The 23,982-nt window shown below is 37.6% G+C and overlaps 1 pseudogene; it reads left to right on the forward strand.

Annotated features, from left to right (window-relative positions):
* The first annotated feature begins 21,255 nt into the window (after nt 1–21,255).
* Nucleotides 21,256–21,571, forward strand: LOC127679828 (cytochrome c, somatic-like; annotated as a pseudogene).
* The last annotated feature ends 2,411 nt before the right edge of the window (nt 21,572–23,982 follow it).

The raw sequence follows: 23,982 nt of genomic DNA on the forward strand, positions 1-23,982 counted from the left end.
GCAGCACACCCTGTCTAAAGGCAGTGCAGGGTGTAAGCTGTGCACCAGAGGCCAACTGGGAAGGGGCAGCTTGCACTGGTGAGTCCAACACTGACAAGACAAACAAACACCAGTGAGAACTAGACGGCAAAAGGCAAACACAGGAACGTCACTAACAGAAATCAAGGCAATATGGCAACATCTGAACCCAATTCTCCTCTACCAACATGTCCTGGATACCCGATCACATCAGTAAAACAAGATTTGGATTTAAAATCACTGGTCATGATGCTGGTACAGGAACACATGAAGGACATACTTAAAGAAATTCAGGAGAAAATGGATCAAAAGTTAGAAGCCCTTGCAAGGGAAACACAAAAATCATTGAAAGAAATCCAGGAGAATACAAAAGCCAACAAGGAGGAAATGCAAAAAACACTTAAAGAAATACAGGAGAACTTTGGTCAACAGGCTGAGGTCATGAAAGACGAAACACAAAAATCTCTTAAAGAATTACAGGAAAGCACAAACAAGCAAGTGAAGGAGCTAAGCAAAACCATCCAGGATCTAAAATCAGAAGTAGAAACAACTAAGAAAACTCAAAGGGAGACAACTTTGGAGATAGAAAGCCTTGGGAAGAAATCAGGGGACAGAGATGCAAATATCAACAACAGAATACAAGAGATAGAAGAAAGAATCTCAGATGCTGAAGATTCCATAGAAACCATGGACTCAACAGTTAAAGAAAATGCAAAATGCAAAAAGCTTGTAACCCAAAATATCAAGGAAATCCAGGACACAATGAGAAGACCAAACCTAAGGATTATAGGCATAGATGAGAGTGAAGATTTACAACTAAAAGGGCCAGCAAACATCTTCAATAAAATTATGGAAGAAAACTTCCCTAACCTAAAGAGAGAGATGCCCATGAATATACAAGAAGCCTACAGAACTCCAAACAGACTGGATCAGAACAGAAATACTTCCCGTCACATAATAATCAAAACACCAAATGTACTAAACAAAGAAAGAATATTAAAATCAGTAAGAGAAAAAGGCCAAGTAACATATAAAGGAAGACCTATCAGAATCACAGCAGACTTTTCACCTGAGACTATGAAGGCTAGAAGGTCCTGGGCAGATCTCATGCAGAGTCTAAGAGAACACAAATGCCAGCCAAAACTACTATATCCAGCAAAACTCTCAATCACCATAGATGGAGAAACTAAGATATTTCATGACAAAACCAAGTTTACCCAATATCTATCCACAAACCCAGCCCTACAAAGGATAATAGGAGGACAACACCAATACAAGGAGGGAAACTTCACCCTGGAAAAAGCAAGATAGTAACCTTTCATCAAACCCAAAAGAAGTCAACCAATCAAATTTAAAAAATAACGTCAAAAATGATAGGAAGTAACAATCACTATTCCTTAATATCTCTTAACATCAATGGACTTAATGCCCCAATAAAAAGACACAGACTAACTGACAGGATACTTAAATAGGACCCTACATTTTGCTGCTTACAGGAAACACACCTCAGGGTCAAAGACAAACACTACCTTAGAGTAAAAGGCTGGAAGACAATTTTACAAGCAAATGGTCTCAGGAAACAAGCTGGAGTAGCCATTTTAATATCAGATAAAATTGACTTTCAACCCAAAGTCATCAAAAGAGACTCTGAGGGACACTTCTTGCTGGTCAAAGGAAAAATACAACAGGAAGAACTCTCAATCCTGAACATCTATGCTCCAAATGCAAGGGCACCCTCTTTCGTAAAAGAAACTTTATTAAAACTCAAAGCACACATTGCACCTAACACAATAATTGTGGGTGACTTCAACACTGCACTTTTCTCAATGGACAGATCAGGAAAACAGAAAGTAAACAGGGACACAATGAAACTAATTGAAGCTTTGGACCAATTAGATTTAACAGATATATATAGAACATTCTATCCTAAAACAAAAGAATATACCTTTTTCTCAGCACCTCATGGCACCTTCTCCAAAATCGACCATATAATTGGTCACAAGACAGACCTCAACAAATATAAGAAGATCAAACTAATCCCATGCCTCCTATCAGATCACTATGGAGTAAAAGTGGTCTTCAATAGCAACAAAAACAACAGAAAAGTCACATACACGTGGAAACTGAACAATATTCTACTCAATGATACCTTGGTCAAGGAAGAAATAAAGAAAGAAATTAAAGACTTTTTAGAACACAATGAAAATGAAAACAACATACCAAATCTATGGGACACAATGAAAGCAGTGCTAAGAGGAAAACTCATAGTCCTGAGTGCCTCCAAAAAGAAAATGGAGAGAGCATACATTACCAGCTTAATGACACACCTGAAAGCCCTGGAACAAAAAGAAACTATTTCACCCAGGAGGAGTAGAAGGCAGGAAATCATCAAACTCAGGGCCGAAATCAATCAAGTAGAAACAAAGAGAACCATACAAAAAAATCAACAAAACCGGGAGCTGGTTCTTTGAGAAAATCAACAAGATAGATAAACTCTTAGCCAGACTGACCAAAGGGCACAGAGAAAGTATCCAAATTAACAAACTTAGAAATGAAAAGGGAGATATAACAACAGAAACTGAGGAAATCCAAAAAATCATCAGATCCTACTAAAAGAGACTGTACTCAACAAAACTGGAGAATCTGGAGGAAATGAACAATTTCCTTGACAGATACCAAATACCAAAATTAAATCAGGACCAACTAGATCATCTAAACAGTCCCATAATGCCTAAAGAAATAGAAGGAGTCATAGAAAGTCTTCCAACCAAAAAAAGCACAGGACCAGATGGTTTCAGTGCAGAATTCTATCAGACCTTCAAAGAAGAGTTAACACCAATACTCTTCAAACTATTCCACAAAATAGAAACAGAAGGAACACTACCCAATTCCTTCTACGAAGCCACAATTATGCTGATACCAAAGCCACACAAAGATCCAACAAAGAAAGAGAACTTCAGACCAATTTCCCTTATGAACATCGATGCAAAAATACTCAATAAAATTCTTGCCAACCGAATCCAAGAACACATCAAAACGATCATCCACCATGATCAAGTAGGCTTTATCCCGGGAATGCAGGGTTGGTTCAATATACGGAAATCCATCAATACAATCCACTACATAAACAAACTCAAAGAACAAAACCACATGGTCATTTCATTGGATGCTGAAAAAGCATTTGACAAAATTCAGCATATTTTCATGCTTAAAGTCTTGGAGAGAACAGGAATTCAAGGCCCATACCTAAACATAGTAAAAGCAATATACAGCAAACTGGTAGCCAGCATCAAACTAAATGGAGAGAAACTTGAAGCAATCCCACTAAAATCAGGTACTAGACAGGGCTGCCCACTTTCTCCTTATCTTTTCAATATTGTACTTGGGGTACTAGTGCGGGCAATTCGACAACATAAGGAGGTCAAAGGGATACAAATTGGAAAGGAAGAAGTCAAACTATCATTATTTGCAGATGACATGATAGTCTACCTACGTGACCCAAAAAACTCCACTGGAGAGCTCCTACAGCTGATAAACAACTTCAGCAAAGTGGCAGGTTATAAAATCAACTCAAGCTAAACAGTGGCCTTCCTATACTCAAAGGATAAGCAGGCTGAGAAAGAAATTAGGGAAATGACCCCCTTCACAATAGCCACAAACAGTATAAAGTACCTTGGGGTGACTCTTACCAAACATGTGAAAGATCTGTATGACAAGAACTTCAAGACTCTGAAGAAGGAAATGAAAGAAGACCTCAAAAAATGGGAAAACCTCCCATGCTCATTGATCGGTAGAATCAGTATAGTTAAAATGGCCATTTTGCCAAAAGCAATATACAGATTCAATGCAATACCCATCAAAATCCCAACTCAGTTCTTCACAGAGTTAGAAAGAGCAATTATCAAATTCATCTGGAATAACAAAAAACCCAGGATAGCTAAAACTATTCTCAGCAACAAAAAAAATTCTGGGGGAATCAGTATCCCTGACCTCAAGCAATACTACAGAGCAATAGTGTTAAAAACTGCATGGTATTGGTACAGTGACAGGCAGGAGGATCAATGGAACAGGATTGAAGATCCAGAAATGAACCCACACACCTATGGCCACTTGATCCTCGACAAAGAGGCTGAAAACATCCAATGGAAAAAAGATAGCCTTTTCAACAAATGGTGCTGGTTCAACTGGAGGTCAACATGCAGAAGAATGCGAATTGATCCATCCTTGTCTCCTTGTACTAAGCTCAAATCCAAATGGATCAAGGACCTCCACATAAAGCCAGACACTCTGAAGCTATTAGAAAAGAAACTGGGGAAGACCCTTGAGGACATCGGTACAGGGAGAAAATTTCTGAACAGAACACCAATAGCCTATGTTCTAAGATCAAGAATTGACAAATGGGACCTCATAAAATTACAAAGTTTCTGTAAGGCAAAGGACACCATCAAGAGGACAAATCGGCAACCAACAAATTGGGAAAAGATCTTCACCAATCCTACAGCAGATAGAGGGCTAATATCCAATATATATAAAGAACTCAAGAAGTTAGACTCCAGAAAACCAAACAACCCTATTAAAAAATGGGGTACAGAGTTAAACAAAGAATTCTCACTGAAGAACTTCGGATGGCAGAGAAGCCTCTTAAAAAATGCTCAACTTCATTAGTCATTAGGGAAATGCAAATCAAAACAACCCTGAGATTTCACCTTACACCAGTCAGAATGGCTAAGATTAAAAATTCAGGAGACAATGGTGTTGGAGAGGGTGTGGAGAAAGAGGAACACTCCTCCACTGCTGGTGGGGTTGCAAATTGGTACAAGCACTCTGGAAATCAGTCTGGCGGTTCCTCCGAAAACTGGGTACCTCACTTCCAGAAGATCCTGCTATACCACTCCTGGGCATATACCCAGAGGATTCCCCACCATGTAATAAGGATACATGCTCTACTATGTTCATAGCAGCCCTATTTATAATTGCCAGATGCTGGAAAGAACCCAGGTTTCCCTCAACAGAAGAATGGATGCAAAAAATGTGGTATATCTACACAATGGAGTACTATTCAGCCATTAGAAACAATGAATTCATGAAATTTTTAGGCAAATGGATGGAGCTAGAGAACATCATACTAAGTGAGGTAACCCTGACTCAAAAGGTGAATCATGGTATGCACTCACTAATAAGTGGATATTAACCTAGAAAACTGGAATACCCAAAACATAATACATACATCAAATGAGGTACAAGAAGAAAGGAAGAGTAGCCCCTTGTTCTGGAAAGACTCAGTGAAGCAGTATTTGGCAAAACCAGAACGGGGAAGTGGGAAGGGGTGGGTGGGAGCACAAGGGAAGAGAAGAGGGCTTACGGGACTTTTGGGGAGTGGGGGGCTAGAAAAGGGCAATCATTTGAAATGTAAATAAAAAATATATCGAATAAAAAAATTTAAAAAAAAGAACACTGAAGGAGATCAAGGGATACATATTAGAACAGAAGAGTATCATTATTTTTGATAATTTGATAGTATTCATTAGTGAGCCTAAAATTTCTCTCAGAAAACATCCACAGTTGATAAACACTTGTATCAGTAGATGGATACAAAACTATCTCACAAAACTCAGCTCTCCTATATACAAGTGACAAACTCACTGAGAAAAAAAACCAATGAAATAATTTCTTTCATAATAGCCTTAAATAAAATAAAATATCTAAACTAGCAAGTGAAAGTCATGTATGATAAAACTTTAAGACATAGAAAGAAATGGAAGAAGATATCAGAAAATGGAAAGATCTCCCATGGATCAGAAGGATTAACATAGTAAAAGTGTTTGTCCTATCAACAGTAATCTACAGGTTAATGCAATCCCCATCAAAATTCCAACATAATTGTTCACAGATCTTGAAAGGACAATTTTCATCTTCATTTGGAAATACACATATAACACACACACACACACACACACATACCACATGCAAACAAGATAGCTAAAGCAATTTAAACTGTTGGAAGAGACACTATCTCTGAGATTTGAGATCAATTTGTACTATAGAGATGAAGTAATAAAAACAGCATGATATTGACACAAAAATAAATATATGTATGCATACACCCATGGACACCTGGATATAGAGAGAAATAGAGATAGAGGTAGAGGAAGAGGTCAAGGTAGAAGTAGAGATATAGAGATATAGAGATGTAGAAATATAGAGATATAGAGATATAGAGGTATAGAGACATAGACCTAGATATATAGACATAGATATATAGATATAGATATAAATGTAGAAATACACAATGGAAAAAATAGCAGCATTTCTAAAAAGTGAATGGCTACATGTAGAAGAACTGAAATAGATTCATACTTATTATCCCAAACAAAATTTAACTCCAAGTGGATCAAAGACCTCAACACAACAACAACAACAACAACAACAACAACAACAAACAGATACACTGAATTTGATAGAAGAGAAACTGGGAATAGCCTTGAACTCAGTGACAGAGGAAAAGACCTTCTGAATGGAACACTGTAAACACAGGCACTAAGATCAACAATTAGTAAATGGGACCTCAGAAAACTGAAAAGCTTATGCACAACAAAGCACACTCTTATCAAAGTGGCAACCTATAGAATAGGAAATAATTTTCACTGACTGCACACTGGCAGAGAGCTAATATTCAAAGTATATAAAGAACTCAAAAATCTAGATATTGAAAAAAACACTCTTTGTTAAAAAACAGCATACAGATGTAGATGGAAAATTCTCAAAGGAAAAAACTCAAATGGCTGAGAAACACTTAAAGAAAGGTTTGACATTCTTAGCCATCAGGAAAAACGTGAATCAAAACTACTTTAAGTTTTCATCTTACACCAGTCAAAATGACTAATATCAATAAAATAAATTACAGCTCATGCTGGCAAGGATGTGAAGTAAAAGGAGGATGCGTATATTGCTGGGAGGAGTGCAAATTTGTACAGGCACCATGGAAATCAATATGGCACTTCCTCAAGAAGACTAGAATCAATTTGTTTCAAGATACAGCTATACCACTCTAGGGCATAAATACCAAGGATGCTTTTCTTCTATCGCAGAGACACTTGCTCAACCATGTTCATTGTTCTTCTATTCATAATAGCCAGAATTGGAAACCATCTACATGTCCCTCAACAGAATGAATAAGGAAATATGGATAAAGCAAATATGGTACATTTATGCAATGGAGTATTACTTCCCTGTTAAAAAATGGAAGAAACTCACAGTTAAATGGATGGAAGTAGAAAAACATAATCCTGAATGAGATAACCCAGACCCAGAAAGACAAATATGGTATATATTATATATTCTTTTATATGTGTATATTAACTAAGTCAATGTTTTTCAATCTACAACTCATGGAACCAGAGGTTAAGTACAGTGTAAAGGACAGATAGATCTCTCTAGGAAAGGAAAATAGAATAGATAGTTGTGGTTAGATGGCATGTGGTAGAATGGGAAGATAGTGTGAAGGGGGAGGGGATAATGAGACAGAGGTGTAAGTACAGGTAGAGATACCTAAAATTAAAACTATATATAATATATAATTATATAATGTCAATATATAATACATATTAAAATTATGTATAAAATATATATTGGTTGATATATATATATATACATATATAAAATGTTGGTCCAAATAAAATTGCCACATAACTAAGGAGATAGATCCCTGACTGGCCATTTCTTGTCATTAAATTAAACTTCCAGTAGCAAGATTGGGTTGTATCTAGTTGATTTGTTGGCCAAAGTTTCTCTGGGAATCCCAAAAGAACCTATTATAAGACCTTTGTGTATATATTATGTTTCCAATTTAGTCTCAGAAAAAGCCCTTGTGGTATGAATAGGGGATAAGTAGAGAAAATCTAAAGGCTGGTATTTGAACAAGGTTACACAAAATAGGTAAGCTATGACTCTCTAAAAAGAACCTTTTCTAGATTTGTCTTATTTTAAATAATCTGTATGTCTGAGCATGGATATGTGCATACAAACATAGGTGCCCATGGAAGCCGGAAGTATAGAATTTTCCTGAAACTTGAATTAAAGCATTACTTTACTTTTTTATTCATGCGTATGTATGCATGTATATGTGTATGTATATGTGTATGCGTATAAGTGAGTAGGGGTACTCCCAAGGACTGTAAGAGTGACACATCTATCATAATTCAAGTTATAAGAGGTTGTAAGGTGCCTGACCTTGGTGCAAGCACTCAACTCAGGTCTTCTGCAAGAGCAAGAAATGCTCTTACACAAAGAACTGTCTCTCCAGCCCACACAAGCATCTTTAATATCAATCCCCTGTAGTGCATATTCTTCTTGAAATAAGGCTTCTAACTTACCTTTACATTTAGTTCAGCAGAATATTTCTACTATGTGGGAAAGGCTTGGAAAGAAAGTTTTGATACAAAGGACTTTTTAATGGCTGCACCTGGGACACAGGGATACTAATGCAAAATTAGAGAATTGTATTATCCTATGATTTATGATTGCTTTCTGTTTACACTTTATATCGCATTCACCTACCTTTTAACACCATTTTTACAGCCTTATTTCTTACCCACCTCCAGTCATCTCATCTTTTTATTTGATTCCCATAATTTCTTGTGAAGAGGTGTTTACAATTTTATACATTATAGGTGTGAAACATGTTAGCTTTTAGTGCTTTTGTAATTATGCAGGACTCACTACAACCAGCATTAGAATATTTCATCAGTCGCCTTTAGCAGCCATCTCTCCTCCCCCTTCAAGCTTCTCACTCCTACTCTTAAGCAATCATAAATCTCTATTTGCCTGAATTGACCTATTCACGATAGGTCAGAGAAATAGGATTATATAATATTTGGATGCTTGTGCCTGCTTCCTTCTACTTAATATACAGTTTGAAAAGTTCATCCTAATTGCGACACAACGGGCATTTAATTTTTTTTTATACTGCTGAATTGTGGATGAACGTCTATGCAGATTAACCTATGTTACCTAGTTGTTCATCAGTTAACAAATATTTGGGTTGTTCTTATTTTTTGCTTCCTAACAGAGCTTCGAAGCTCCAGGCAGATAAAGAGTTTGCATCTGTTCTTCTGAATTCATTAGCAAAGAACTCAGGGAAGGCATTCTTACATGCACAAAGCTATGCGATCACAAACTTGTATGTCTTTATTGTGGGCATGCATGCATATATCCCCAGGCAAGTAGCAGACGGGTGCAGAGCACATGCGGATATCAGAGGACAAGCTTCAGTTGTTGGTCCCCATCTTCTCACCTTGTCTGAGCCACGTTCTGTGTCTGCCTTAATCAGGCAAGCTATCTAAAGGGATTCTGGAGACTGTCCAATCTCCCCCTCTCACCTCCTATAGGGGCACATAAATTATAGATCCTTATGCTACTGGGTCTAGCTTTTATGTGTGTTCTAGGCATAGGACCTCAGGTTGTTGGGCTTACAAAACAAGTACTGTGTATCTCCTGAGCCATCTCCCAAGACTCAAATTTGTATTTAAATCATTAAATTTATTGTGGCTTGTTAGATAGTATAGAAAATTAATACAGCAGCGTCTCCTGTAATATGAAATATTGTGCCTGACATTCAGCCATGAAGTGAATTCATCTTTCTATGTACCATTGGTGTTTCATAGGTTGTATAATAAGTGAATGAGTAATCATGATATCTAAGAATTATTATTGTAACAGAAGGTACAAATAAGTTTGTAAATTTGATGAAACTGTAATATCATTTATTCTATGCACAGTTTGGAGAGATTGTACATGCAAATGTCTTATTTATATTCATTCAACAGTTCTATGGAACTCTATACTCATAATACAGTACTATGGAATTCTATAGTTATTCCATATTCTAAGTATGTATATGTTAGATGTGCATTCATATTGACTGCCATGGTAGATAGCATGGTGTGTTTATTATACAAACTTCTGAGTATATACCCTTTTCATATGCATTTAAAGACCTTACAAATGAAGTTAGAAATAAATCTTTTTTAAAAAAATGAAGTTAGAAATATAAAAATGTGCAAACAGCTGTTAAAGAATGGACAGTACATTTTCACAACTAAAAAATACTTCTGAGAGTATATTTAGGGTTTTATGAATAGAAGAAACCACTGTGATTTATAATTAATTACAATTACAGAAAAAATCATGATGGATTAGCAATCTCAGCTTTAGGCAGAGATGGAACACGGTGGAAAATAGGATTGGAAAGCTAATGCCACAGTTAATCATTGTTATCAATAGATGCACAGAACAAAATAATATTCAAATCCTGAAACATGTTCTCAGAAACTAGACCTTTCTTCTTTGCACAAGACAGCTTATGACAAGCTCAGTGATGTTAGTTTTCCAGAAGAGAGTATCTCAGTCCCCTAGAGGACAAAATGAAAGTTAAGGATCTTACCAATTTTCAGTAAAGAGCTTTGAAATAGAATGGACAAGAATGTCCAGTTTTTAGTGGGGAGAGTATCAAAGAATTAGATTTATTTCCCCAGAATCTTTTGAAATAGAAGATCTTCTGGTATTTGTATGTTAGTGGAGCCAGCATTGGGCCAACAAATGAAAGATATGTGAGTTAAAATGAGCTTTCACTATCTACCTATCTTTCAGACTATATAATTCAAATACCATGATTTTACAGATAAACAATAGCAAAATGCACTGTTTTCTATTCTTTCAGATGCCAGCAGAGTATATGAATTGTGACAAACTTCTGGCAGTACTAAGAACTCCATTAGGTCTACAAAAACCAGGATAGAATATCTCACTATATTCCTTAAGTTATCTCTTAGCTGATGTATTCATAAGTGCCTTCATTTATACTATTAAAATATTTTTCTGGAGTCACCAACCACTGAAGCTTTTATAGAACATATAAATATAAGTGGTGACTTCTATTTACATTAACTCTAAAGGCTCTCTAAAGGAAATAATGGTGCCTTCGAATTACATCAACAGTTTAAACATTCTCATTACAAACATTCACTCTTGCTCTAAATAGCAATAGTGACCATTAAAAGTATAAATCAGTAGTGAAGGATTGTTCCCCTTGCTCCACATCTTTGCCAGCGTGTGCTGTTGTTTGAGTTTTTGGTTTTAGCTATCCTGATGGGTATAATATGGAACCTCAGAGTCACTTTGATTTGCAATTTCCTGCTGACTAAGGACATTGAACATTTTGTGAAATGCTTCCCTACCATTATTCCTCTGTTGAGAATTCTCTGCTTAGCTCTGTATCCAATTTTTTAATTTGATAATTTTGTGTCTGATTTCTTGAGTTCTTTATATATTTTGGATATTAGTCCTCTGTCAGATATAGGGTTGATGAAGATTTTTTTCTATTGTGTAGGCTTATGTTTATCCTGTAGATGATGTATTTTGCCTTACAGAAGGTCCCAGTAATTAATTGTTGATTTTAGTGCCTGAGCTATGGGTATTCTGTTCAGACAGTTGTGTCTTCTACCAATCCTTTCAGAGCTATTCCCCCTACTTTCTCTATTAGCTTTAGTGTAACCTGTTTTATGTTGAGATCTTTAAGCTACTTGGAGTTGAGATTTGTGCATTGATAAATGTTCAGTTCAAATCCCAGGATTGTCCCCCTACCCCACATGGTACAAAAAAATTCCATTCTGTTCCCTCTCTCTATCACTGCCCACTCAAAAAGCCTCCAAATAGAAACAGTGCCAAAAAGCCCAGTCCTGAGTTTCTGACTTTCCTAATAGCTGTACCAATGTCCCTCACCTGAAATTACCAGCAGCCCAAGTCCCCCAGCCCTACTCCCCACAAGTCTACAGTTTATAAAAACTTGCACACTATAGTCTTCTTCTGATCTCCTCCCCTGAGACTGGTGAACTTGCCTGGGAGCCAATTCCCAAATAAACCTACCCTTTTTTAAAATTTTTAATAAGCCTTATGGCTGGGTGTATTAGAACTCACAACTGCAGTGGGCATACACTGGGTTTTTTTTGTTTGGTTGGGTTTTTTGGGGGTTTTGGTTTTTGGTTTTTGGTTTTGTTTGTTTGTTTGTTTGTTTTTAAAAATACACTGCGTTTGTTTGCTATTTTTAATTTTTATTTTATTGATTGATTGATTGATTGATTGATTGATTGATTGATTGATTTTTGAGACAGGGTTTCTCTGTATAGCGCTGGCTGTCCTGGAACTCACTCTGTAGACCAGGCTGGCCTTGAACCCAGAAATCCACCTGCCTCTGCCTCCCAGAGTGCTGGGATTACAGGCGTGCTCCACCACTGCCAGGCAAGGGCATACACAGTTAACAAAAGGGCTGTACCTCCCAGGGCAACTGGTAAGCTGATGGGAAACCCAGACTTTTCTTACTGCTCTTGATTTCTGATCCTCTAGTCTCATCTCCTACTCTGTAGATGGAAACCTGCTGGGGTCTCCATTCCTCTCCAAACCCATCCCCAATGGATGGCAAAGACCTTTTCCTCCAACCTTCCCTCACCCAACTTATGCTAGGATGCTAGCATCCAACAATAGCAAGCATTCCCTGTGAACACCCCCGCTGAATAGGCTAGGTAAACAGGCAACATACAGCCATTACACTCTCAGAAAGACCTAGAAAGAAAGCAGAAACCGACGGACAAAACACTCATCCAACAAAGGCAAATCCAGAAATCGGCACCTAGACCTTTAATTGCTCCCAAGTCAAATGCCCGGGGAGCAATTTCACCTGCCTGAAAACAAGATCAACAGCCAGGGCAATATATTTCCATGTAAGCTCAGCTTTCTTACCACAGTAGGCCCTGAATATTTCACGCAGCCAAAACCCAAGAAAAAAAAGACCTTTACAAAGCCTTTTTGACTATGGTAGAAGAAGAGAATCAATCCCATCAAGAAACCCTGGAAACACAAACAAACAGTGAAAGGAAATAAAGCAGTTCAATACCTGAAACTAGAAATAGGACCAATAAAGAAAATCCAAACTGAGGGAATTATGGAAATGGAAAATTTTAAACAGAAGCTATATAAACAAGCAACAGAATAAAAGAGACTGAAGAGATAATCTCAGTCCCTGAAGATATGATAGAAGAAATGGGTATATGAGTCAAAGAAAATGTTAAATATTAAAAAACTCCTAACACAAAATATCCAGGAAATCTGGGACTCGATGAAAAGACCAAACCTAAGAATAATAGGTATAGAGGCAAGAGAAGAAACCCAGTTTATAAGCCTAGAAAATATTTTCAACAAAATTATAGAAAAAAAATCTTCCTAGCCTAAAGAAGCCTGTTGCTTGCTTCTGTAATTGATGTTTAAATTCCCAAAGTTTTCATTTCAGAATTCCCTCAGTTTGGGTTTTCTTTATTGATCCTGTTTTCAGGTTCATGTCTTCACTTGCTTTAGTTATTTCCTTACACTGCTTGTGTTTTCCTGGATTTCTTGATGGGATTTATTCACTCCCTCTTTAAGGGCCTCTACCGTGGTGGTCATAAAGACTTTGCAAAGGTCTTTTTTCTTGTTCTTCAGCTATGTGAAACATTCAGGGCCTACTGTGGTAGGATAAACATGTTCAGTAAAGTGGACAGATACAAGATTAACTCAAATTAATCAGCATCTCCCCTGTGTGCAAGAAGACAAGCATATTGAGAAAGAAATCAGAGAAAAAACAGACATTTCAAAATAGCCTCAAATAATGTAAAACATCTTGGGGTAATTCTAACTAAGCAAGTGAAAAAGTTACAAGTTTTTGAAGGAGGAAATAGAAAAAGGTATCAGAAGATGGAAATACCATCTATTGCTAATAGATCAGTAAAATTAACAGGAAAATGACCATCCTACCAAAATCAATCTGCAGATTCAATTAGTCACCATCAAAATGGCAACATAATTTTTTACAGACCTTGAAAGAACAATTATCAACTTCATGTGAGAAAGCAGAAAAAATTCAAAATAGCTAAAACAATCCTGAACTGCTGGATGCTCCCACTATACCAGCTGCACTACAGAACTAATAAAATAACAACAACAACAACAACAACAAAAAACCAACATGATACTGGCATAAAAACAGACACATTGATCAATGGAATAGAATTGAAGACCCAGACTCAAATCTACACATATATTGATATCTGACTTTTTTTTTATAAAAAAAAAAAACAACAGAAAAACACACTGGAAAAAAAAGATATAATCTTTAAAAATGGTGCTCATCAAACTGGCTGTTTACTTGTAGAAAGATGCAAATACATCCATATTTATCACCCTGCACAAAACTCAAATCCAAGTGAATCAAAGACCTCAACATTAATTCAGATAAATAGAACCAGATAAAAGAGAAAGTGGGGAGTAGAATTGAACACCTTTGTTCAGGAGATGAACAAAGTACCAATAGTATAAGCACGAAGATCAAAAGCTAACAAATGGGAGCTCATGAAAATGAACATCTTCTGTAATAGAAAATACTCCATCAGTCAAAGAGACAGTCTATAGACTGGGAAAAGAGACTTATTAACTCTACATCTGATAGAGAGCTAATATCCAAGCTACATAAAGAACTCAAGAAACTAGATGTTAAAAACAATGAACGCAAAATAATAATAATAATAATAATCTAACTTAAAAATGGGGAATAGATCTAAACAGGGAATTCTCAATGGAGAGATCCAAAATTGTTGAGAAACACTTAAAGGAATGTCCAATCCTCGGATCCATCAAGGAAATGAAAATCAAAACTACTTTGAAATTCTGTCTTACACCTATAAAACTTACTAAGACCAATAACACAGGTGACAGCTCATGCTGGCAAGGGTTTGGAGCAAGGGAAACCCTCTTTCGTTGCTGGTAAGAGTGCAAACTTATAAGCCACGTTGGAAATGAATAAGGTGGCTCCTCAGAAATTGGGATTGATCTACCTCAAGACCCAGCTGTATCATTATTGCAAAATTACATAAAGGACCTTCTATCCTACATTTCCTCATCCATGTTTATTGCGACCTTATCCATAATAACCAGAATCTGGTAGCAATCTAGATTTCCCTCAACAGAAGAATGGATAAAAACAAATAAGTAAATAAAAAAATAAAAAAATAAAAACGTGGTACATTTACACAATGTAGTGTTATTTCCTGAGCTGTTAAAAAAAAAGAAAATTTCAGATCAAAGGGATGAGATGGAAAAAATATCCTAAGTGAGGTAGCCCAGACCCCGAAAGATAAATATGGCATCATATTCACTCATGCCTGCATACTAGCTGTTAAGTAAATACTAACCAAGCTACAATTCAGAGTCCAGTGAGGTTGAGTAAAGAGGAGGAGTCCTCTTTCTCCACATCTTCACCAACACTTGCTGTCTCCTGAGGTTTTAATCTTAGCCATTGTGACTGGTATAAGGTAAAATCTCAGGGTTGTTTTGATTTGCATTTCCCTAATGACTAATGATGTTGAACATTTCTAAAGGTGTTTCTCAACCATTTGAAATTCTTTAGGTGAAAATTCTTTGTTTAGCTGTATACCCCATTTTTAAAAAGGGTTATTTGGCTCTCTGGAGTCTAACTTCTTGAGTTTTTTGCACTCCTCCACTGATGGTGGGATTGCAAGCAGGTACAACCACTCTGGAAATCAGTCTGGCAGTTCCTCAGAAAACTGGGCATGATACTTCTGGAAGACCTTGTTATACCACTCCTGGGCATATACCCAGAGGATTCCCCGGCATGCAATAAGGACACGTGCTCCACTATGTTCATAGCAACCTTAAGAAGCTGGAAAGCTTCATAAAGCCAGAAGCTGGAAAGAACCCAGAAATCTCTCAGTGGAGGAACAGATACAGAAAATGTGGCATATTTACACAATGGAATACTACTCAGCAATTAAAAACAATGAATTCATGAAATTCTTAGACAAATGGTTGGAACTGAAAAATAACATCCTAAGTGAGGTAACCCAATCACAAAAGAATACAAATGGAATGCAGTCACTGATAAGTGGATATTAGCCCAGAAGCTCTGAATACTCAAGATACAATTCATGTATCAAATGATTCCTAAGAAGAAGGAAGGAGAGGGCCCTGGTCCTGGAAAGGCTTGATGAAGCATTGTAGGGGATTACCAGGACAGAGAGTTGGGAAGGGGTTGATTGGGGAACGGGTGGAGGGGAGAGGGCTATGGGACTTATGGGGAGGGGGGAACCGGGAAAGGGGAAATCATTTGGAATGTAAACAAAGAATGTAGAAAGTAAAAATTAAAATTAAAAAAAGAAGAGGAGTCAATGGTAGGAAAGATGAAGAAACCTCACTGGGAGAAGGAAATAAAATATATTTTAATTGATGGATAGGGGCACGTAAAGATGGGTGCATCAAGTCAGGGTGTGTTAAGGAATGGAGAGAGAGACTATGAGGAGAAGCAGCTGGAATTGGGGGAGGCCTTAAAGGATGATGTGGAAAGATAGTACAGTAGAAACTTTCTGGAATGTATGAGGCGATCTTAACGAGGACCGCTAGTAATGGGAATATGAAGTCTCACCTGGCCATCTCTTGTAGTCACACAAGGCTTCCAGTATGCAATGAACTGAGTCATTAGTCATGGAAACTAACTGTTGTCCCTACCCTAGACAACTAGGCTTTTGCTAAGACAAAAGGTTGCTCTATGCTAACTAAAAGTAGGGCCCCATTTGCCAAGGACCACACCCACACTATGCATTGAAGATGAGACAGTCACCCCTGCTCCTTCTTGGAACTCTCATCCCATGTCCGTGCCTCTTTGGTGTGGGAAGATACTTTGCAAGCTTTGATAGAGAAACATGGATACCAGTCCAGCTACAAAACCTTTGACCCACAATCTGCTCTAGGAGTAGGCCAGGTAGTGTCTCAGGCTAACTCCCAAAGAAGGAACCCATACTTCACACTGCTTTCCTAACATAGAACCAGACACCAGATAGCCCAGAGGCCTAGGATAAAACCAAACACTACTGATCTAAAAATAAATCAATGAAATGACCCCTAATGGTACTTTGTTATACTCCTAGATCAGTTCCTTACCCTGGCATCATCAGAGAGGCTTCCTCGAGAAGCAGGTGGGAATAGATGAGGAGACCCAGAGCTATACTTACACAGAGAAAGAGTCTAAATGGGAGATCTCTGTTAAATACCACCCATCAGAACTCAGGGAATCCTGTGGAAAGGGAGGTAGAAGGATTGCAAGAGCCAGAGGGAATGGATGTCACCAAGAGAACAGAGAGCTCTTAACGAGCTAAGAAAAGTGAATATGATGTCACAGAGACTCAAGCAGGCAGCAGAGGGCCTACATGGGCGTGCACCAGGTCCTCTGTGTATAGGTGATAGCTATTAGCTTAGTGTTTTTATGGGACTCCTGAGTGTGTGAGTGAATGGGCCCCTGACTCTTGTGCTTGCTCTTGAAACTCTTTTCCTCTCATTGTGTCTGTCCTACAGTTTTCCTAAAGATATGTCCAACTTTAATACGATGGAGTTTTGCTTCATCTTACATTTTATTTTGTCATATTTGGTTGTTATCTCTTTGAAGCCCGTTCTTTTTAATGACAGAAAGAGAGCAGATTCAGTCATGAGGGGAGTTGGGGAGGAGGAACGGAACTGGAAGGAGTCAAGAAACTATAATCAGGATATATTGTATGAGAAAATAATCTATTTTCAATAAATGGAAAAAAATATAAATTTCTGCACCTTAAGACTCATCTTGTAATTGATAATAATATAAAACATTTTAGGGTTAACATTTATAAAACAGGAAAATATAATATTGGTAAGCAAATCCCTGTGTTTCTGAAGCCATCCCATGGGCAAGCACTAATCCCTAACACTATTAATGATACTTTGTTATACATGCAGACAGGAACAAGTTGTCCTCTTAGAGGACACCCAGCAGCAGACTCAGACAGATGCAGACACCCACACACAAACAGTGGCTAGAGCTTGGGGACTCTTACAGGAAAATAGGAGGAAGGATGCCAGTCATGCCAGAGTCTGATATGTCCCACTATATCAATTGATTTAATTTACCATGTGATGTTTAGTGCTGTGACAGAGAAGTCAAAGTCTGTGAAAAATGACTGAGAGATGCAGGCAAGAGTTCATGAAACTTGTGCTTTCTTTGGGAATAGAAACTTTTGATTAAGGAGGTGATGCTGCTAGTGGGCATTGAATACTTTTAGGTAAGAGAAAATTAAGACAAGAATGAAAATGACAGGTATGATATATCTGTGTGGGTGTGTGTGGGGAGACACGACGAGTATTTTTGTTAGTGTTGCACTGATAATGAGACAGATGAGGACTGAGAGAGGGGCCCACAGTCAGCTCTTTTGTGAAGTTTGGCATTTTTTAATGGAGCAGGAAGTCTGAGCGCAGCTCCTCACTCATGCTAGACATATTTCAATGCACAATGACCACATGTGGCAGGCAACTATTGCATTAGGCGCTGCAGGTTATTGACCATTTTCATCATTGCAGAAATTTCTTTCAGCTGCACTGCTCTGGACCTATAAATCTCCCTTATTATAGTTGAATTTAAAGCAATAAGAATGAGACCTGGGCTCACTGTGCATGATGGCTAAATATTTATTTAAATGAATAAAAATGCTGAATTTTTATTTGAGTTATCCATTGCCCCCCTTCATGTCTGAGTTTTGTTGAATTGCTCTATAATTGGTTTTTTGGTATACGTCTCCAGAATTTCCATAAAACTACATGTTAAAATTATACAAATTTTCTGTACCATGATTTCTAAAGTGGAACATGAACAATCCCATATGTTAATAAATACTCTGAACCAATCATAGAAGTTTGCCATTTTACCCCTATTCCTTATCAATTCTTATCAATATTATCAATTCCTTAGGAAGATGTTTATAATTCAAGATGACAATAAGGGATGGTTTCTACCTGGTTTCTCCTGTTTTAGCTCTTAAAATACCTTCCTATTTTGATAGCCAGCTATATGCTGAGACAGCCAAGTCAGTTCTACCTTAGTTGCTACTGATAGCCCTGCCCCTCAAAGCTATCACCAGTTGAAAGACATATATAAAAACAATAATTCAGTAATCATATTGAGCACACTGAGAACTTGTGCTCAAGTTTTGGCTTGTAGTTTGTTTGATGAAATCTCTAATGGAAGTCAAAGTTATGCAAATCTGTTCAAACATCTTCAGGAAATTTTAAGTCCCAGCATCTGATACATGAAATGGTCAATGATCTATAGTCTAACAGTGTCTGATTGCATCTAAGGCCAACTCCTCAAGAAGGAGCCCATACCTGACACTGCTTGTATAGCCAAGAGTCAGAGGTCCACTCACTCACACACCCGGGAGTCATATAAAAATACTAGGATTATAGCTATCATATACATACACATACACACACACACACACACACACACACACACACAGACAGACACAGACACAGACACAGACACAGACAGAGCAGACACAGACACATACACACACACAAACACACAGACACAGACACAGACACAGACAAACACAGACAGACACAGACACAGACACAGACACATACACATACACATATATATATACATATACATACATACCTGTGCAGGCCCTGTGCTGCCTGCTTTAGTCTCTGTGACCTCACATGCATCTTAGCTTTTACAGAGGTCTCTGTTCTCCTGGTATCCTCCATTCCCTCTGGCTCTTGCCATCTTCCACCTTAATTTCCACGGGATTCCCTGAGCTCCGAGGGGAGGGATTTAATGTATATCTTCCATTTAGACTCTCTTTCTCTGCATAATGTATAGGTCTGGATCTCTGCATCTGTTTCCATCTGCTGCTGGAGGAAACCTCTCTGATGATGCTTGGGTAAGGAACTGATCTAGGAGTCTAACAGAATATCATTGGAAGTCATTGTATTGATTGCTTTACACCAGTAGTAGTGATAGAGAAGCTCTAGAGAACTATAATTCACTTCCTGCTTGGGATAAGGATAATCTGTCTTAGTGCAGTGTGGACATTGAAAGTCTTTGTACTTCTGAGTATACAGGCAGGCAGCAATGTATCACATCACTTGTTCTACCCATAGTTATTTAATGCCAATGTGTCAAAGCCAAGGGGAGAATAAGAACGTATTGTAGACTATAAACTATACTATAAACTGTAGCTTGTGTGATGAGAACTCTAGAGCACACAAGAGATAAAAGCCATGTACTCTCACAGATGTTGAAGCAGATGGGGAGCACTCACCCTATATGACATAGGGAAGACCCATATTCCGAAGGAGGTGCTCCTGTGCAACTTAGAGCATAGGAGAGTGAACTGAGAGAGGAGGGGATGGTAGAGGAAACTGTTCCTGGAAAATCAGGAGATGAGCAGTTCACTGTAGTAGAATGATGTACTGAATAGGTATAGACAATTTAGGGAGCTTGGTCTCTTCTCGGAAAACTGGAATCAAATATATATTTCCATAGGGTAGTGACATCGTGCTAAATCTCTGTAAAATATGTCAGAACACTGTTTAGAAAATACTTTAGTGCTCTGAGTATTCCCCAGGAACTTTAACAGCTTTGATATTGATGGCCATCTTTCCAGTGGTTCTAAGCATAAAGATTATCAGTTGTTGACAATCTGCACCATTCTTGTTCCTTAAGAAAAATTTGTATGACTATTGACTTAAGGGGACGAGTGTCCCCATTTACAGAGAAATTTTCACAGGCCATTTAAGCAATGATGCCAATCACTTCTTTTTAGTCTTCGTAGAAACCCTAAATGGACTTTATAATCCAGCACATACTGCCTATCTCCCTTCAATTAAACTTCCAATCATGGCTCATTCATAGCACAACGCTAAAATCAAGTGCTTTTTACTCTGCCTTTATACCGAATTACATGTAAAATTTGTTTTCTAAGCACAGTTCTAGAATTACAGGTGCCACCTGCATGCGTAGTCTTCAAACCTTACCGAGATAAACTTTCTGTCATGTACTGGGTGCTCAGGGTTACTTTTCAGGCTGTGCCCTAGTTAACTCTCACTGAAAAGGCTCGAGTCTCATGACATAGTCTTGTAGGAAGATGTTTCTTGAAGTGTCTTTAGTTGGAAATTTTAATTTAAAATATAATGTGACACCTTGGGCTGCAGATGTGTAATATCTCTTTACAGACATTATTCCAACAGTAACACATACAACAATAAGAGATTTTTTTTATGTTTTTGGCTAAAGATAGAAGTGAAAGTTATTGGCCAGCCTGGAGCAAATTAAAAATGGGTGTGTATGTGAGAAGAGGCAAAAAGATTTTTCTTCAGAAGTGTGCCCAGTGCCACACTGTGGAAAAAAGGAAGCAAGGATAACTGGACCAAATCTCCATGTTCAGTTTGGGCAGAAGACAGGTCAGTCTGCCAGATTCTCTTACACAGATGCCAACAAGAACAAAGCAGCACCTGGAGAGAGAATGCCCTCATGGAATATTTGGAGAATCCCGGAAAGTACATCCCTGGAACAAAAATGATCTTTGCTGTAATTAAGAAGGGAGAAAGGGCAGACCTGATAATTTACCTTTAAAAGGCTGCTAATGAGTAATTCTACTGCCTTATTTATTACAAAACAAATATCTCACGGCTTTTAATGTATACCATAATTTAATTTATACATCAGATTCAGATCATGAATGGCTAACGATGTTTTTGTTGGACAGTCCTGATTTAAGTAAAACTGACTTGTAAAAAGAAATAAAAAGTGAAAGTTAGTACTATTATTCATTAACATCTTTGCTTAAGTTGTACCAGAGCTTCACCTAATGAAGTCAGAAACAGCTTTCTGGTGTTCATCCCATATACAAGTGGCTTATTTTAAAAAAATATATATATCAAATTCCTTTTTTAGTATTGAACACTGGTCTGTGCTCTAGAATTCAAAAATTCTCATCTTCAAAATCAAGGGAATATTGCACTCCATATTGGAAATATCTAAAAAGATCCTACCCTTGTGAGAAATTGGCAAATAATCATCTTGCAGATATATGTGGAATTTTAATACAAAAATTACTGAATAGGTAGCAGATTGGTATGTAACATTTGTCTATATGCATGTAGGTACCTCATAATTTAATATGGAAAAACATCTTGGCCACTTAAATAAAAAGAATCACCTTCAAGAACAAAGTTGCCTTGGAAGACATCATCATGGATTCGAGTCTTGGAGAAGTCAATGATTGCTTTCTTTCTTTCCAATCTAAGCAAAAGTTTTTTAGAAAGGTAACTACCACCAAAATGGACATTTGGAAAGGTGGTGCTCACCGAGGACCCAAGCCACGAGCGAAACACCATTAGTCTTTGGCATCACTAGCATAAAAGAACCTGAAAGCAAGCCACAGGGAACGTTGGCCTAAGGCAGAATTGTGAAGTGAAAGAATGTTTTTTATATCCTCATAATTTTCCTTTCTTCCTTTCAAAAACATACTGGTCCATCTGGCAGGCTTCTTCCCTTCCTGTTTTAAAACATTGGGTGACATTCCTCCTATTTCAGAGCCCCAGTTTCTTACAGAATCCTGATCATTACCATTGAAAAGTCTCCCATGAGCCACCTTCTTCCTTCTACCTTCTTGACACCTGCAGAAGCTCTAATGAGAAATGAATTCTATTAAACAATTACTAACTGAAGTCTGATAATGTGCTTAGGATGCTTGAGATAAAATCTAGTATGTGAGTCAAACTTTGGCCCTTACAGGTTTATATCTCTAGAAGAAAGATATTCAAATATAACCAATTAAAATATGCAGGGGAAAAAACAAACAATAAAATAAAACTAACACTGAGTTTTTGTGCATTGTAAGGAATGTAATCTAACTTCTGGGGTCAGGGCAGGTATTACAGTGGGTTAGTTTCTAAACTAGGTCCAAAGAAATGAAAGAAAACCAGAAGACAATATTCTATGCAGAGGGCATGGCTAGAGCAAAGAGTGGAGCTTTGGTGTTCTGCACACACTCTGTTGGGGCTGACCAGGAAGGACCAGGAAGACAGGGGTAGCAGTAAGGATGTCTCAGTGAGAAGATTGTGATGGCCCTGCCTCTAATACCAGGGGGTTAGATGGAAAGATACTGGCATGGTTTAAGTTAGAGTTCAGTACAATTAGATTCTAAATCTGAAGACGTTCTTGGGTACATCATACAGAACAAATTGGAGAGGACACAAACTAGAAATCAATAGCCTAACTCAATGAACGCAGTAAAGGTAACTGCACACTATGAATGGACTCAGGAAATATGAAGAGGCAGAATCAATCCGCTGATAGATTGGGCACAATAATTGCAGTGAGGAAAATTTTTTTAAAAAAAGGAAGGGGAAGGAGCATGTCAGGTTTCTTCATAAAATGACTTCACACCTGTGATATAGCATATAGCTGCCTACAAAGAACTTGAGATCATTTCTGCAGGAGGCTTCTGGGAAACAGAAACACTGGATGCTTTGATCAAATCACAAAACACCGAAGACATTAGGAGACTCAGGTGTTCCTCCTTTTTCAAAGTGCAAGCTCTTGTCATAAATTTTTTCAATTCTCTCCTGATTTATGTCAAAAGTGTCCTGAGAACATAGTATCTAATGAGCTCATTTATGCTAACTTAATCAGTGACTTATTATAGAAAGATGACAGGATACCTCATCTCATTTAATCTTGATGTGTAATTAAATTAAAAGGACTCATTTTGTGACAGGCCCATCTTCTTTCATCTATGGCCTTTCCAAAGAAGAGCATGCCTAACACAGATATCAGCAAATAGATTTCTTCTCAGTTTGAGAGAACTCAAGAGAGATTCCTTTTTTTTTCTTTCTTTTTTTTTTTTTTTTTGCCTCAGCTTTTAGAATCTTTAAAGTATAGATCAGATAGTAGTTTGTAGACAAGAGGTCTAGATTTCAGAAAGTCATTTAGAAAGTTTTTTAAGTTCCTTTTCAAAACCAGAATGCTCATATTCAAGGATGAATACATACAGGCCC

This window comes from Apodemus sylvaticus, chromosome 3 (assembly GCF_947179515.1).
Source record: "Apodemus sylvaticus chromosome 3, mApoSyl1.1, whole genome shotgun sequence".
Classification (NCBI taxonomy): Eukaryota; Metazoa; Chordata; class Mammalia; order Rodentia; family Muridae; genus Apodemus; species Apodemus sylvaticus.